Source organism: Patagioenas fasciata, chromosome 1 (genome assembly GCF_037038585.1).
Source record: "Patagioenas fasciata isolate bPatFas1 chromosome 1, bPatFas1.hap1, whole genome shotgun sequence".
Lineage (NCBI taxonomy): Eukaryota > Metazoa > Chordata > Aves > Columbiformes > Columbidae > Patagioenas > Patagioenas fasciata.
In genome coordinates this window covers 187,113,456-187,126,534 of record NC_092520.1, presented here as the reverse complement: position 1 = coordinate 187,126,534, position 13,079 = coordinate 187,113,456, and the positions used below count along the sequence as shown (strand labels likewise).

At 48.5% G+C, this 13,079-nt stretch overlaps 1 protein-coding gene across 13 annotated transcripts in view; it reads right to left on the bottom strand.

Moving 5' to 3' along the window:
- Positions 1-7,597, bottom strand: part of FOXP2 (forkhead box P2) — a 420,375-nt gene extending 412,778 nt beyond the window's left edge. For 7 of the 13 annotated variants that reach the window (XM_065841164.2, XM_071803316.1, XM_065841183.2 and 4 more), the window contains exon 1: positions 7,026-7,596. The gene's annotated coding sequence lies outside the window, so the exon portion shown is untranslated. Of the gene's footprint in view, positions 1-7,025 lie in introns of all 13 variants that reach the window. The other 6 variants (XM_071803310.1, XM_065841198.2, XM_071803309.1 and 3 more) reach the window with 1 other exon arrangement.
- Positions 7,598-13,079: the final 5,482 nt, after the last annotated feature.

The following is a 13,079-nucleotide window of genomic DNA, read 5'->3' as shown; positions in this document are numbered from 1 at the left end:
ATGCATTAGGTTTTTGTGTTTTCATTTTTAGGTCATGAGAATACTGTAAGTACTGTAATGAAACCACAATCCTGTCTGTGTTCTCTCACAGAGAAGTGCCTTGAATCATAAATATTTCAATTACTGTGTTTTAGACTCTAAAAGGTTCTCGCCTCTGTTTTCTATACACTTTTCTTCCCTTTATCTTCAAAAGAGATCTGTCCCTCCTCTGCCACACTAAGAAAGTGATACTTTGATTTGTAGTAAATAAAAATCTACTTTCAATACAACAACTAATAAGTTTCCAAATACACACATTTTAATTAACAAGATCTAATATTTTAAAAATATCTTACAGCACTCTTCAGCCTTAATCATGGCCAGCTCAAACTGGCAGCACCTCTCTGAGTAACGCCGGCATGCAAAAAGTTAATTATTTCTTCCCATAAATGAAGCGAAAGTGAAAAATTTATTTCATCTATTGGGCACCGGATAAAAATCACACTGTTCTTCCTCGGGCAAACCCAAGCCCCCACTCTCTGAGTGGCTGCCCACCTCCCAGCAGCGCTGCCTGGGCCTTCGCTGGCTCCAGCCCAGCCACATGTTTTCTCTGGCCTCTTTCCACAGCACTCCCCAACCCTCCATTGTGTGCTGTCTCTCTCCTTCCCAAAGCCCTTCGCGGCTTCCCACCGGTAACCCTTAAAATTTTCTCAGCATTACTTGTACATGGTAAAACCTGACAGTTCCTGATCTAACTTCCAAGCAGTTAAATGCCAGGTACAGGTTTTATTACACAGGTATTATTGCCCACCACTTGTTTTACTAAGTGGGTTCCAATTCCAGGAGAACAACGTGCCTCCTCAGCATCAGGAGCAAAAGTTGCAAAAAGAGAAATCAACAACATAATTGAAAGGAACCTTTTTACATGAAGATAGCACTGACTGGAAGTCCAAGTTTAAATGGAGTTTAGGGACATTCACCTCGTTTTAATTTTCTTTGCCACTCCTGGGCAAATTCAAAATCAACATCTGATAGATCATTAGCACAGTATTATGCTTGAAATAACTCTGAGATTGTTTTTCTGGACACAAGTTCCTCAGTTTGCAGGCTGAATTATCTAATTTGGTCCTGTTAGGTAATCAATGCAATATGCTAAACTTGTACCGCCATCCTCCCTCCTTCCCTCAAAAGACATATCATGAGAATCACAGTGGCACTACCCACCAAGATCAGAGTGTTTTAACACATTTTTGTGTCAAAAACATAATTTGTCAAATTATGTCAAATACATAATTTCAAATTATGTCAAATAATTAATATTTTTAAAATATGTATTATGCTGGTTTAGGTTAAAATAGATGGATAATTAAACAAATCAGTATTTAAATCTACTCAGGAGAGAAACTGTGGCCAAAATTGGAAAATATGTACCATGGTGCAAGAAAAAAAATTAAGTTATTCTAATAGGACTGTGTATCTTCTTTCAACAAAACATCAGTCTTAAAAGGTACAGGAAATTTTCCATAAAAATGTAAATACTTATCCAAAGAAATAATGTGCTTAGAAGAACTCAACAATTTTCTAGTTATATACAACAATATACCACCTAACTTCAAAATACCACTCTTCAAATGAATTTCCAATTTTCAGCCCAACAGTAAAGAGTACCTCCCACAGAAAAAAGGCTGGCACGAGTCCGCTGGAATCTCAGTCATCCTCACAACATCCTGGAGGCAAATTAACTGAAATGGGACTGAGATTAGCAATTTATAGAAATACTTAGCCTGATGCAATTTGCAGCCATGGTCTGATGCACAGCAGAGGTCCAAAGGACCAGCTCACCGAGCAAACAACCTGCAGCATCCCTGTGGACCCTGCAACCACCAATGGACTGGAAACTTCTCAAAACAGAGATACCCCATCACCCGCTTTCAGTACCTGCTGCCCATAGCAAGAAGATCAAAGCCTCTTGGTAAACAAGGGAGCTCCACAGGCAAGCCAAAGCCAGCCTGTGAACCCCGAAGCAGGCTTAGGTTTTAGGTTGGAGATCTGTCATCACTCCATCCACCCCGGAAGGGTCATCACACATCAGTGGTGGGGGGGGGCAGAGAGAGGGGACACAGGGCAGAAAATGTCCCTTCTGCGTACTGACTGAAGGTGCTGCGTGTCCCTTAAACCCACCTGCCTGTTGCCCCCTCGCACAGCCTGACCAATTAGAAAGTCATCCATGTTACCTAAAGCCACAGCAAAGCAGAAGAGATATCCACACTCGGGGCACGCTGAGCGTACATCTTGTGGTATCCAAGGGAATCAGCAGCCAGACTGACTAACGTACATATTTAAATAAGAAATAAACTGCAGCAAAACCCTTTCCAGCTACAGACATGTGATTACTATTTGCAGGAAAAAGAAATAACTAACTAAACGGATGAAAAGTTAAGCCTACAGTGTTCTTATTCGCCCTCCTGAACAACCACAATTTACTAAAAAGACTTAAGACAGTTAATAGTCTAACACAATGTGCTTAACATCTTAATTTCATTTTCCTTAGAACAGGAACTGAAATCGTGACATTAAACACAATTCCACCCATAACTCACTCTTCAAACTTCAGTTTCTAACATCATCCCAAACTGCACTTTGGCGAACTAATAAACATTGTAACAACTGTTCATTAAAGAGATTATTTTCAGCTACTTCAGTGATGACAGCATAGGCGAGCTATTGCTGGCACTTTTAAATCCAGCTTTCTGACACTAAACACGGTCTTGCTTTTAAAACGCAAACCTAGCAGAAATGGAGGAAAAAAAAAAAAGGCAGAAACGCCAAAACATATGCAAATCTTGCATCAAAGGATAGATGCCTCTTACAATTTGCAGTAAACACCTTGGAAGTTTTTAAAAGTAGTAAGTGTGATTAAGTTACTGAGAGCTTCAGAAAGGAGAAAAAAAGATAATCCATGTTAAATAATACTTGACAGATTGTTCCTTATTTTTATGTCAATCTAGAAGTTTTGAAATTTAAAACTACCTTTTGAAATTATTACCATAAGGTAAGTATGCTCCTTCTGTGAATGAGCACATGTAGAAGAAAACCTCCAAACAACTAACAATGAACTACATAACTAGAATTTTAAGATTTTACTGATGTTAGTTTATTACAGCTAACCTTTTCTATAATTTAATCTTTTTTATTCAATTTTTCTGGTGCTACTAATTTACACATGCAATCAAGAAAGATCTCAAGTCAAAACAGGACAGGGAACGGGAATCTAAATGACAAGTATTTCTTCTAACAAGGATTAGTTGAGAGGTATGCTGCAGTGGCTGTGAAAAAAAAAAGTAGATAATTTGCATTACTTCTAGACCCACTAGCTGTCACAAAATTTAAAAAGAGTAATCAGTTCAAGTGTACTAAAAATTATTATTTTGCAACAAAGTTGAGAGCATTTTTCAGTTTGACCATGATTCACAATTTTCTCCAGTCAAAATCATTCCACGGGTACTTCTCAGTGACCTATGTCCTAAATAATTTTCAATTCCTATGAGCAAGTGACCTCTTCACAATCTGACTCACAAAGAAAAAAACATGATGATTTCCATGAACAGTTCTTTTTCAACCACCATCAGAATTTAATTTTTCCAAAATAAACCTGGTAAAAATAGAAATGCAACAAAAGAGTACTCAGTGTTCAAGAAATATTAATTAATCACCCTATCAGAAAGATGGATAAATACCAGCCCTCACATTTTGATGATGAAAAACAAAGAGACTAAGTGACATTTTCAATGACACATAGCAAAACACTGCCACAACAGTGATCACATCTCAGAAGTTTTCTATTGTTTTCAGCCCACTAGCCTTGAATAACTCCTGTGCATGCAATGCTGAATCAGGTATATTCCTCAGAATATAAAAAGCTTATTCTAGCTCACATATATCAGTCCAAGGAAAAAAAGCTTATGCTACAGTACTTTTTTTAAAATACACTGGAGTCCAAAAAGAACTTTTCTAAAAATATACTGGAGTCTGACAGGAATGTTTCTAAGCAAATGCACCTTTAATCTTAAAATGCTAGTTACGATGCACTCTAATGCAGAAAGCATTTTAAAATGTATAAGTAACAGATGATTACCAACAAAAAAGAGTCACTCCCAAAACCTAAGAAACTCAACACCTGACTATTGTACAAACCCTAGTGCAGCTTTAAAATAGTACTGTGTATTCACTAATTAAAATATCCTGAACTTGATACACTTATTTTACTCTTCCTCACACTCGAAAAACTCTAATTTGGTTGTTCCCTATAGACCCTCTGGCAATTTTATACAAATCTTCACTATACAGAAAGCTACTAGACATTTAGGGTTTTTTCCCCTCTCAAAGGTTATAAACACTGTAGCAAAGATCTTGTGACAAAACATAGGAATCACTGAGGTTAAACTAAAAACAAAGAAATATCCAAATATTTATACAACTGATTCTGCTTAAGCTTCCTAGTAAGGTTACTGTTAAATCTTAAAGCTTACACCAACAAGGCCTCACATTAAGCAGTATATTTCAGGTGCTATATATTAACAAAATAAATTACAATGCCTAATTATGTATCTTTTGTATGTCACTAAGTGACCTATCAATTGGCATGAAGGTTACTATATGTGTTTTGGAAATGCTGTATTTGAAACACTCTTTCATTTCCCTTAACCGTTTAGTAATCTATTATTCTGAGTAGTTAAATTGATAATTTAAGTGTACAAAAATGCTAAAGAACACTAACATTTTTAAGAACTACATTAAAATAGCAAATTACTGAGAAACATGGGTCTTTTCAATATCTATATTTAGTATGAACAAATTATTACAGTCAGGAAAAGCCTTAAATTAAAGATAAATACTAATTTGAAAACTAAAAATCTATATCTCACTCAAAAGGGTCTAGTGTAGCATTAGAGAAACTGATTTAATAATTAATCATATTTTCTTTAGAGTAATATTACTAGCAGTAATGTTTTTCCTTAATGGTTTTAAATTACCTAGCACGGGGGAAAAAAAAAAAAGTAAACCTGTCAAAATCTCTTAAAACTTTATCTCCAACTTCGTTCCCCTCCTCACCAATTAATGTGGGCATACAGGCACCATGCAAAACTTCCTAGTGCCATATTTACAACGAAATTTGCAAGGGCCTGATCCAAGCCCACTGAGTCAACAGAGCGATTCCTACGGATGTCAGTGAAAAGATTCCCACTCACTCAAGTGACTTTTGGAGAGGGTCTTTTATGTGAGGAAAGACCAGGGGAAATCCTCTTTGGAAGGGGAACTTCTGCGTTCTCTCTGTAATAAAGTGCATAAACAAACACGGCTTCTTAAAAACAGAAGTGATTCCCAGGTGGAGATTACTGCACGTTCTTCCATCTGCAGCTCTGTGCTCTTTACACACAGACGGTGATACTATAAATTTAGGGTGGTTGCTCTTGAGATTATTTTTCCCCTGAGAATACACCAGCAGCCTGCTTTCTGTCCAGACTATTCTCGCAAGTTTTAAATTAATGTTTTCCTGCCTACACTGACTACTTGCCCGCAGCCCAGGCTTTGCCCCTCTGCCAGAAACCCCATCCTGAGACCTCACCAGCGCTCACCAGTGCACTCGACTGGGGGCTATGCTGGGAAATGGGCCCGCAGACTCCTGAACCTGAGACGAACTGAACTGCGGGGAAGAGCAAAACCGCCTCACCGAGTGTCTTTACCTTCACCAGGCCAGCTCAGACGGGTGGCAAAGGGCTTTCCAGCAGGTTAAGGGAGGCTGAGAGCTGTGCAGCCTGCGCATCCCGCGCTCAGCACAGCAGAAAGCGCAGCGAGAAGGCACCCATGCTTGCCCTCTCTGCTCTGGCATCCCTGGCTGGAGAAGCAAACCCCAGCGTTCCTCACAGCCACGGGTGTGCTATCTCACCCCGCTCCTCAAAATTAAACTTTCAAAACTTTCCAGGTCCCGCAGTCCTCTTGAATTTCAAGAGCCAATTCCAAGGGAAGGCCGCCATGCACCAGCCACGGAGGCTGCCTCAAGAGCTCCGCAGCTCTAGCATCATTATTTATTAATTCTTGGGTTTAGGGTTTTTTTGTCTTTTGGTGGAAGGGCTGCAAGCGAAAGGGGCGGGGGGTGACGCTGCCCCTCGCCGCAGCCCGAACAGCGCCGGCAGGCACGGCGGCCCCGTGGGCACCCCCGCGGCCCTGCGCTTTCCCGCCCACGCCAGCGGGGGCGCCCCGGGGCAGCTCCGCGCGGGGCGCTCCCAGGGCCGGCCGGCAGCGGCGGCCCCTCCGCGCGGGCGGACGGGCAGAGAGGCGGAGGCGGGGGGGACGCGCCTCTCCCTCCGGCAGGCAGGCAGCACACAAAGGAGAAACGTGACACGTTTCTTCACCGGGGCTGTCTGCTGGGGAGGTCTCGGGGAAAGAGAAAAAAAAAAAAAAGAAAAACATAAGGGGTGTGGGGGGGAAAGCACTCACGGGGAGGCGAGCCGAGGACGGCCGAGCCTCTCCGGCACACACTCCCTCTGAAGCCCAGCCCCGAGTTCTCCCCGCCTCGCACTTCTGTCCCCGTACGGGGAGGCTACAGGTTGTTTGTTTTCAATTACGCGGTGGGGGGGTGCGTGGCTTCCGCGGCCCTGCGCGGGGACTGGGTGGTACCCGCCAACCCGCGCTGCCATTCGCGGCTGCCCCGGGAGATTTGAGAGGAGCCGCCACCCCGCGACCGGTCCGGTCCGCCGGGTTAGTGAGGCAGAGCCCAAACTCCAGCCGGAGCACAATCAGCCTCCTGCCGCCGAGCGTTCCCCCCACCACCGGTGGCGATGCATTTTTGCCAGCGGTGCCGCCGGGTGCCGGGAGACCTGACACATGTCACTCCTGCGGCCGCGCCGGCCGCGGCCAAACTTTCCCGCGGCGGCGGCAAGTCAGTGAGCGGCGGCGGGGGGAGAGCGGGTGGAAGTAGCAAGTCACACCGGGGAGCGGGGGGAGGAGGGGACGGGTGTGCGGGGGGGTGGGGGGGTAGCACTTACCGGGAGGAGACACCGTGCGGGGCGTCCCGGCGAGCTGACACCGAGAGAAAGGGCGAGCGGAGCCGCGCGCAGCCGCGCGCACATGCAAAGTCTCTGCGGGCGGAGCCGCCGCCGGGACGCACGGGCCAGGGGAGCGGGGGCGGGCGGGCGCCTCCGCGGGTGCGGAGCGGCGGCGGTGCCTGGCGCCCTCCCGCCGGCTGGCGCTGCCTCGCGCTGGCGGTGCCGCGCTCCCTCCCCCGGCGTGCGGGTCCGCCCGTGTGCGGAGTGTGCCGCCTGTGTGTATGTGTTTTGTTGGGAATGCAAAAAAAAAAAAAAGGGAGGAAAAAAAAAAGAAAAAACCGGCTGCTGCACACACCGACTCCTTTGGAGAAAGGGGAGTGAAGAGGGAGCCCTCACATGATCGCGAAGTGGCCTGCACAGAAGTGCTAATAATGCGGGGGGGTGGGGGTGAGCAGCGGAGGGGGATGGCAACAACAAAAAAAAAGTGCGGCGGGACGCGCTGGGCCGTGCCCCGCTCCGCGCCTCCCCCGGCCGGTCCCCGCCGGAGGTAGTGCTGCGGGCCGCGGCGGGCGGCAGGTCCACCTGCTATGTAAACAAACCGTCGGGGAAGTTGTTTGCTCTCGGCGGCGGCCCCCTCCCCGCCCCCTCTCCTCCCCCCCGCCCCCGCCGCTCCTCTCCTCCGGCTCCGTTAGACACAACGAGTTTAGCAGACGGGCAGAAAACAAAGCCGGGTGTTGTGCTGGCAGTGCCGGCTGTCTGCAGCTTGCTGGCAACCCCCGAGGTGCCGCGGCCCTCGCGCGAAGGCAGGCCCGGGGGACCCGCGTGGGAGGCGGGCGCGCAGGCCTGGCCGCCGGCGGCAGCTGTGCCGAGAGGACACGCGTGGGCCTCGAAACTTTCTTTCTCTTCCCTCCCTCCCCGCCCCCGACATTTCGGAGCAAGGTGCAGGAGCCCCCCGGCTGCCCGCAGAGGGAACCGGCGGCTCTCCCCGTGTCTGGCGGCAGCGCGGCGGGGAGCGAGCGCGAGAGCTGTTGACGTTCCCGAGGGGAAAAACACTTTTTAAGTGGTTTCCGAGTGGGGGCCGAAGTGGAAGAAGTGGTGGCATCGTGGCGAGAGAGGCGAGAAGTTGCTCCTGTCCTGCCTCGTCCTCCCCGCGGTTCTCGGTCACTCGGCGCCGGGGGTGTATTCGGGTGGAAGGACTCGCGTGAGCGCGGATGGTAACGCACGACACTCGCGGAGCGGAACGTGGGTTTTGTTGATTTAGAGCCCACTTAATCACAGCGCGGTGGCCCCGACCGCGAGCTTTCATGTGCTTTTGACTTAGAAAGGCTGAGGGTCAGAATCAAAAGTGGCTGTGACTCAGAATTAACAGGCACCTCAATTATTAAATAAAATTTAAAAATCCCACAAACTTTGCCACTCGCCACTCCAGAAGAAGCGGGAGACTGCCCGTTCCCCGCCGCGCCGCTCACGCCCGGGGAGGCCGGCGAGCCCCGGCAGTGGTAGTACCGGCCGCTCGGCCCTCGGCGGCACCGGGGTGGGGGTGCGGGGGAGCCGCTACCGCGGGGGCGGAGCCGCCGCAACTCCGGCAGCTCGGCGGGGCTCCCCGCGGCGGCCCCCGGCCGCGGGCCGCCCCCCGCCCCACCGCGCACCCTCCCACCCCCGGCGGCGGGGCCGGGGCCTGGCCGGGGGCCGGGGCGGTGGCGGGGCCCGTGCGGGGCGGCAGCGGGGCGGCGGGCAGCCAATGGGGCGCGCCCGGGTTCGCGAGGTGAAAGTTCACCGCCGGGGCAGGCTCGCCGCGGCAGCCGCGGGGGCGCGGCGCTGCCGATGGGTGGTCGTAAAATATATTTATTTGCTACTCTCGACTCTTTTGTCTCGCCTCCTTCCCCCCACTCCGGCCCGTCCCCGCACGGGTTACCGCGGAACCGCGGCGTTGCCGCGGCGGTTTGCGAGCGCAACGGTTGCGGGTGACACTGGCCGCACACCCCACGGGGCCGTGGCGGATCGAGACAAAGTTTCCGTGAGCAGCCGCTCTCCGCGGCTCCGCGCCCCGGGGGCCGGCGGGACGGGCAGAGAAACGGCGCGGGGCCCGCCGCCCCGCTCGCCACCGGCCTGCAAACGAAATCGGGCTCCGCGGGCTCCGGCCGCCGGCGGGCTCTGCGGGCAAGGGAGCGGGACGCCGCGGGGACGCACGTTGCGCGGCCTAGAGGCCGCCGGCCCCCCCCGTGCGGCCGCGGGCGGGCGGGAAGGCGCGCCCCGGGGGAAGAGGTGGCTCTCCCGCAGGAGCCGGCGGTGGCGGGCGGCCACACGCCGGTGCGGCGGGAGACGCGGTGCCGCGCACTTGTTTCGGGGAGACCCCGCGGCACCGAACCGGCTAGGGGGGTGCGGGCCGGCGCACGGGCACCGCCAACTTCGTTGAGCACCGGGCGGCCGCAGTGTCCCCGGACGGAAAGACGGATGCACAGACAGGAGCGACGGCACCCGGTGACCCTCGGGTCTGCCCCGGGCCGGCCCTGCCCTGCCCTGGGCCGCCGCCGTCGGGCCGGGCGATCCCCGCTCCCAGCCCAGTCCCCCCGGCCTGGGCCGCGCTTTGTTTGAAGGAGATGTAAAATCCCCCCTCGATCAAAGGGCCCCGCTGACAGCCCCGCTGTCTGGTGGGTAACAACCACGGGGAACAATACGGCGCTTGGCTGCTGGAATTATTCGGCGTTGCCCGAGTCTGCGCGGCTCGCCTGTCCCACGCAAAATTAGAGCTAAACAAATAAAACACTTTCCCGACTCTTTTAGCTTTTTGGGTTTTGTTTTGTTTTTGTTTTTGTTTTTGTTTTTTTCCTACAACGACGATTATGGCGTAAAATATAGCTAGGCTTTCTGGTGAAAAACGCTAGTGCGTTTTATTTGTTCCTGTTTATGGTTCGAGATTTCATCTGCACAATTGTATTGTGTTTCTCGCTTCAAATAAATCGCTTTCAAACCGTCTTCCTTTAATTTATTTAATGCATTTTCTCCGTGCAGCTGGCCGCGTTAGGTGTCTGTCAGATTGCAATTTCCATTAGGATTGTTTAGAAAGTGAATAAGAAAATAAACAGACTCTTCTTCTAAACAGGTTCGTTCCCATTCCTCCCCGCGCACAGCTCCCGAAACACTTTGGAAAGAGCAGAAAATGCTGGTTTTAACCGAAGTCAAATCGAGGAGAACCTGTATTACAACATCAAAGCGAATGGAGACATTACAAAATTGGTGGAGTTACACCACCATCTGTCGTTAAGCTTCGGGACTACAAAAGTTCAGACGTATAATAAATCTTAATGAGAACTGGCAAATTTCTTTTTTCTCTTTTGCCTAGAAATCTTGCCCCCGCGAGGGAGTGGGGTTCCCGGCGTGGGTTGAGCCTCCCGAGTGATGGGCAGCAGCTTGCCGGTACCCTTCAGAAACTTGTCTGTCCGCTGCCACTTGACCCGCTGCAACCTGTGAGGCCAAAGGGTTCATTCCGGCACCTTGACGGCCCCAAGGAGTTTGCTCTTCCCAATGCACAGGCACCTACACTTCACAGCACTTCTTGGCCTCAGGAGGCTGCATTCGTAAAAAGTAAGGTTTCAGTTAAAAACAAATGAACAAACAAAAGCCAAACGCACACACACACATCTCTTCAGCTGTAGGATTCAATTTATCCCATTTTGTAGTTGCCAAAGAACCAAGAAGAAAGATCTTTTGGGATTTCCTGAGAACTGGCGTTGTGTCAGAGGCTAGTTGTTCCTCAAAGTAAGGAACACGCAGGCAGATCTTCACAGAACCCTGCCATGAAAACCATTGAGTTTATAGTTACTTTATCACAGTTCCTATTTTAAGGCAGGCATGGTTTAGTAAGCATTGATCCAAATGGGTTGCTGTATGGAGTGCTTATCATTAAAAGTCAACTTTCAGGTTGTTTCTCTTCCACTGTGAAAATTCACAGCTTTTTTTCCTGTCTTCAGCCTGACATTTTGCGAGTGCTCCCAAGTCCTTATACTGTAATTAGCACTGTGCATTTCCTAGTACTACTGAGGTGAAGCTGGCAGTTTAACACACTTTCACAAATCCTGTTTCGCAGTCTGATTCCTCTTCCCAGAGAAAATCCATTTCCTGTATCCTACCAGTAACTGTTGATACTCAGAAGGAAATTTCCACTTCTAGCTTGTTGACACGTCAAAAGAAACTCGTTTCCTCTGAAGCTATACGTCAACTTTCCAGACTGTCTCATAAAATATGGAATTATCCTGCAGGCAATGAACACTTTCAGCATTCCTTGGTCTAACGTGTTATTTTCATGTTATTCTGAAAAAAAATAAATATATAGAATTTCTACCTTCTCTATAGTCAACTAAGTTTTCATAACCAACAAAGCTCCTTGAATCAACACCAAAGGCTAAGGGTTCTGAATTGGTGAGAAAGGTGTTTAAGATTCACCCGATTGAAATAAATGCTGTGACACTTTCTCTGCTTTGAGGAATAGCTCGGCCATTGCAACCAACTACTGATTTAGGAATGCTGGATAAAAACCTAAAAACCTTGTGTCCAAAAATTTGCTGATCATTTCAGAGTTTGCACTGCCTACAGTTGTACATACATTTGAGTGTAATTTCATTTTTAAGTTATTCAACAGATGTTATAGCTGCAACAAAACTAAAAACAAACAAACAAAAAGCCACCCAAAAAAACCCAACCCAAACCAAACCAAACCAAAAAAAAACCCAAAACACACACACAAAAAACCAAGGCAATTAAGAGTTGCTGGAGAGAAGTTGTCTTGCTAGAGTTGGAACGAATGCTACCCTGAATAGTACTGACCTAAACTGAGGGATTACATTGTGTCAGTCTGATTTCTTTAACATAGGAAAAAAAGAAAAAAAAGCTGTGCAAGTCTTCGACTTGATTTCTGTATTGGGAAAACATGGCAGAATTTTTGATGTAGTATTTGGCATCTATATATAAAGATGACCTATACGTCTTTCTGGATTCTTTTCCTGTTTTGTGTGGCCAGGTTTGGATAAATATGCCATGCTGATATTTTGGGTCTTGTTCCCTAACCATTAAATGTATATATGAAAGTCTTATTTAGCGTAAGGTGAGGAAAGTTTTAAGACTACCAAACCTCTTGATGAGTTTCCAAAGTATAACCTGGGGAGCAGTACCATAAACATACATAAACAAGCAGCTGCCTGAGTCCCATGAACAGCTCATAACTTCTGGAAAGTTTGGCATCTGACCTGTAAGGTGGTGCTAGAGTCAAGACACCTAAATCTGAGACTGCAGTCTTCCAAATCCTCATTTAGCTCCCAAGGAGTGGAAATTGATAAGGTGCCAGTAAAACTCCTTAGGCTCCCAAGATACCACTTGTGAAAATACTCCAAATAACAACTGTCACAATCAGGCTGAAAAGCTTGGTGAGTTTCCTCAGCCCAACCAGCTTCCTAAAACTGGGCATCCTCTGTGCAGCTGAGAATTAAATTGTGATTAGGTAAAATACCCAGTCAGTTCCTAGAGCATCAACTGACCCAAGCATCCCCTTTCCTCGACAGGCACCCTATCCGCTGGGCTGCATGCCCACAGTTTGCTGCTACTCCAGCCAGTCTTCGAGCCCTGTTCTGCAAAGTGACACTGCAGCCTCATCCAGACCAACCGAAACCAAGTGCCAAGGTCATGGTCCTGAGAGGTGGCTGATGGCTGAGGCCCAAGGAGGGTCTAGAAGCCAATTAGAATAGTGTAATAATTTAGCTATGATATTTAAAAAAAGACATTGCAGCAGCTCCCCTTTGCTGTCATGTTGCAAACCATCCGTGAGAACACCTGCTGCTTTTATGAAACCATACAAGCACCACCTCCAAAAGAGGGTTCAGAGCTCTGAATGGCAAAACAGCAGGGCATGGCAACCCCAGGAAGGGCCACAGTTAAAGCAATATTGTCTCTTCAGCCTCTCCTGCAATTACCTTGAGCAGCTCAGAGCACTGACCACTATGAATTTCACTCTGGGGTTCCCAGCTTTCTCGCCCTGGCACACAGGCAGCCCAGATACCCATC